Here is a 5,321-nt window from a genome sequence, read left to right as displayed (position 1 = left end):
CGCAAGCACCGTGGAAGCCCTGTTGAATGCCACATTTTGAGGCAGCCGGTGGAAAGAAAGGGACGGCGAGACCGCGCGCGAGCAGGACGCCACCGCCGACAGAGGGTAGGAAAAAGAACGAGAGAAGGAGAGGAAGAGGGCGGCACTAAAAAAAGGGGGAGAGAAACCGGGGGGAGAGAGGACTACAACCGTACCGTACCCCTGCCGCGGGGATGAAAAAAAGTGGAAAACAGATATAGGCAAAAGAGAATCTTTCTCTTCCTCCTCTTCCCACCGTCCCTTCCCCCCGTCCTACTCTACACCTCCTACCACCGCGTCACCTCCTCTACCTACCTCTGCCATCGTCTCTCCACCTCCTATACCGCATCCTCTTCCTCTGACGACGACGACGGCGACGACGACGACGACGACGACGACGACTCGCTGAATGCGGCTGTCTTCGTGTCTCTTCGGTGTACAGACGTATCGAGGATATGTTTACACTGTCGGGGAAGAATCTGCTCCCGTTCACGACTGGAATATCGATTTTTAATGCACGCCGGAATTGAGACGTGCATGCCATTGCCAGTTTATCTTAGGTAATGGTTTGCCGTTCCTCGCGGAATTAAATGGACGGCCTCGACGCCGGTGGACCGTGCGGGGTCCTGCGCAATTAGTCCTCCTGCCGCGGCAGGACGATTTTATCTGGCATTAGCAGGCTTCCGGGATTCTTTCTTTTTTTTTTTGTTGCTGCCTGTTCTCTCCGTTGTTCGGGATATCGTAGTTCGAGATCGTTTTCATATTTTTTTCTCAGAGCGAATACACTGGGTTGCTCCGAGGGTAATTTCGTTTTGTAGGGCAGTCGAGGGAACGTCTGATTCAGCGGTTTCGCCAATAAAGATCTTTGCGAGCTGTGGATTTTAATGGTACCGGCAAGATGGCGAAAGGGTGTATATACATATATAAGGGTGTGTATTATATTTTGGGTTGGCAACTAAGTAATTGCCGATTTGTTCAATGAAAGAAAAATTTTTTTTACTTGGAATGAAGTTTAATCTGTAATGTATTTTCCATTTTGTTCGATGACCTTTTACCATCTCTCTGACAACTTGAAAATTCCACGCTCGTAGAAAGTCTGATCCTTTTCGGCCAAAAACTGAGTTAAGTGAGATTTTACAGCGTCATCGTCGTTAAAAGTTTTACCACGAAGGGAGTTGTCCAGGGATCGAAATAAGTGGTAATCCGATGGCGCGAGATCAAGGCTATATGGTGGGTGTAACATCAATTCCCAACCAATATGCATCAATTTTTGCCGAGTGAACAAAGACGTGTGCGGCCTAGCATTGTCCTGATGGAAAATGACACCTTTACGATCGACCAATTCTGGTCGCTTCTCCTTGACCGCTGCATTCAATTTGTCCAGTTGCTAACGTTCACGGATAATAAAAAATAACATAATAATAATAATAATAATTTTATAATATAATATTTACAGATATCATAAAAATGGGAGTGAGAGACATCTATAACTGAAATTGGCAATTACTTAGTTGCCAACCCAATATATATATAAGGGTGTGTATATATGTATATAAAGGGTGTTAACACGTCCACGATCGCGCTGGAAACCTAAAAAATTTTCATAAAACTAAGATATTTCATTCGATTAAACGAAAATTACGAAGCGAACTTATATGGCATCGATTGCTTCTTCAGCATTCGTACATCTTGCAAATCTTAATAAAATTAAGCGATCATTTTTCATTTTTCATTAATCATCCATTCGGTCGTCGATCGACTGAATTAAAAACGGGGAGATCTCCCCGAAATATTAGCAATTTGTCTTTTATTGTCCCTGAAGGAAGTGAAATTATTTTCTGGACAACTTAATAGTGGAGGCACCAAGTATGAAAATCAAATGACAGTCGCATGAAGTAGAAGTAGAGTGCAATAGACAGACAGGGTAGTTCAGTTTCAAGGCTTCAGTATTGGCATGCCAATGATCGGAACAGAAATGGAACTATTATTACTATTTTATTATACTATTATTATAATATGCCATATTTATTATAATATTATTACTATTATTATTATTATTATTATCGAAGCCATATTAGCTGTAAATCTAAATTAACTTTTCTGACTTATAGTATTTCCATTTTATTTACAACAAATTTAATATTAAATATTATTAATATATCAAATATTTCATGCATATGAAATCGAGTCTTATGACTCGTACCACAGTTAGACTTTTAACGACCTTTTTATACCTAAGCTTTGATAATATAAATATTATTTTGGAACGTGATGTAATAATTTTTTATAGTGATGCCTCAGAGTCACCACTCGAGTGCAAAGGGTTGACCCCTTGACATACCATTTTCTTCGCAGTTACTGCAATTCGAAATTTCTCAATCGCAATAATTTCTTAAAAGGGAAAACAAATTAATGCTTATCGTATGCCTAAATTCGCAGCCAGAAATGCTTAAATATCGATGACACGAGATTAGAATTTTATTCCAATTTTAAAGAACGGTATAACACATCTGTATCGAATAAATTATTAATAGAAATCTTCACGCCAAGTCGGCCTCATCAAAGTGCAGCAAGTGGTTAAAAATAAGCCGTTAATTCTAATTTTCACTAAACACGATCTCTCAATTTTATTTCGACTTTGTACGATTTTTCAACATTTATACACTGCTCCAACCACGATGGTCGTAAAAATAATATTCCATTTATTCCAATTTCCGCGAAATAATCCACGATGTATCAGCACACGTTTCTGCTATAAATAATAATCTCGACGTAGCAACGGTGCACGATAATTTTACTTATTCGAATCAACTTATTCAAATAGCAGAGCAATTAACAGAACGTTACAGCGACAGGCAGATTTTGTTGGCGAGGGTAGACGGCTCTCGCGAGATCGAACAAATTTCCTTCGACGAGGCGAATTCCGCGAGCAGATAAATGGCGATGGGCTCCGCGCGATGGGTTCGATTCAGAATTTAAAGGATTTCGAGGGATCCCTCGCTGCCTCGAACGCAACGAGCGCGTTTTGTTAAGCCGCGAACGGGGACATACGGTGAGCGATGTATGCAGCTTTCAATGGCCGAGGGATCCGAATACGCCCGCATAGATACGCACTATGCGTGCTTAATTTTCGCGTTAGCTCGACCGATCCATTGTATCGTGAAAAAAAAAATTCGTCGGACCGACACGGAGGTGGGCGGCTGCTTCGAACGGGGCCTCCGGAAAAACCTGAGGAAATGCCGCCGTCCACGTGCGCAACTGTTTCGCGAAGAAATTGAATTCGAATCCTGCGTTTTCGTGCCGGTAACGTTCGACGCGACGGCAAAAGGATGCGTACGATGAAAGCGTGAATTAACTTTGCTGGATCAAGATGGCTCTCCGATATACGTTTCACGGAAATAGTTGCTCGAAAGGCGTACCATTTGACCAAACTGTGATCTAGGCTTTAATTTATTACGTTTCACCGATGACTCTGTTAATTGTAATAGAATTTTTTGATAATATTATTTGCAGAAATTGCAGTTGCTGAAAGCAAATGTTAACAATTTGTCTTTTACTTTCTCTTGGCAAAGCGGAATTATTTTCTGGACAACGTTGATATGCTAACAATCGGGACAAAAATGGAGCTATTGAAAATAAACTGTTAATTCTAATTTTTAGTAAACATTCGTGATCTCTCAATTTTATTTCGACTTTATGAGATTTTTTAACATTTAAATGCTGCTGCAACCATAAAATATTCCTTTAGAAAATAAATATAATAATAATATATAATAAATACAATGATATATAATAAATACAATGATATATAATAATATATAATGATATATAATAAAAATAATATTCCTTTTATTCAAATTTCTGCGAAATAATCCGCAATATATCTCTGCATACATAATCGGCGAAAAATGAAGTACGCGAAGAAACAGTTAAGAGTTAACCCTTTGCTCTCGAAGCCATTTTAACTCTGAATTCAAAATAATTTTTCCGACTTACAGTATTTCTATTTCTATCGACTCAAATGCATGTTATATACGTGAAATAAAATTTTGTGACTGGTATAACAATTACACTTTTAACAGTCATTCGAGTACAAACAAATCTGATAATGTTGAAATTATTTTGAAACGTTATGCAACAATTTTTTAAACGGTGAGTCGGAGTCACCAGTCGGGTGCAAAGGGTTAAAAAATTGTCGTTCCCGCGAACGTAGAAAATGGCCTGGGAGCTTTGAAAGCGTAACGTAAAAGTTAGTTTCGTCGGGATTTGTTAAAGTTCTCTCGGTTGCAAAATTGATTTGGAGATCCGCGAAATCTCGATACGGGGATTTGTGAAGCAAAGAAAAACGGAAATTTGCGAACAGTAACTTGGAAAAACTTGATTGCACGTGATAAACCGTAAGCCGTTTGTAATTCAGTGAGACTTCGAGCGGTGCACGTATTATCCTCGGTAACAGGTTCCACTACATGTAGACTTTAGATGACCGTTCACGTAACACGGTGAAACGGTGCTAATTGGCCCGTTGCGAGGGGTAATGTGCGGAAGCACTCGTACCACTCCTCACACCCCCCTAAGCCAGACTTGCTTCCGGTTGTGCTTCAATGTACCCAGAAAGGAGGATTAAGTTCACTTAATTCCTTCCATTATTTTTACGATTCTCTACTCTCGTCGCTGCGCGAATTAAACATTCAAGTTCGCTCGCTAATAATGAATTGGCCCCGATGAAAGTTCTCGCGATTTCAACGATTTCGCGACTATGATTGTCAGTCGGAATCGCTTGAAACGTGTCTTACCCGTGATATAATTGACTAAGTTCAAAATTTCCCTTCGATATCGCGTCATTGGCTGTCAACAAATTCAGCATTATGCAAGATAAATATTGTTCACATCGATTGCCGGAGACAGAGCTGCAGCGAAATAATTTTAATTTAATAATTTTAATAATTTAGTAATTTTAATAACTTTAATAATTTTAATAAATTCAAGATAATTTTAATAACTTTAATAATTTTAATAAATTCAAGATAATCTTAATAACTTTAATAATTTTAATAAATTCAAGATAATCTTAATAACTTTAATAATTTTAATAAATTCAAGACAATTTATAATCTATATTTAAATACTTTCTCTACTATTTTAAACGTCATCCCCTAATTTTCATTAATTGTATTAGACCGCTGCAATCGATTTCATAAGAAAAATGTAAAAATTGAATCGTTTATTCTGAAAATGGCATAAGTCACTTTGTTTTTAAGTCGATATATTTAAGGGCTTGCGTTTTAACACGTTTAAAAATATGG

The sequence above is a fragment of the Megalopta genalis genome, chromosome 4, assembly GCF_051020955.1.
Source record: "Megalopta genalis isolate 19385.01 chromosome 4, iyMegGena1_principal, whole genome shotgun sequence".
Classification (NCBI taxonomy): domain Eukaryota; kingdom Metazoa; phylum Arthropoda; class Insecta; order Hymenoptera; family Halictidae; genus Megalopta; species Megalopta genalis.
The sequence above is the reverse complement of the archived record's forward strand: the minus strand, read 5'-3'. Positions refer to the sequence as shown.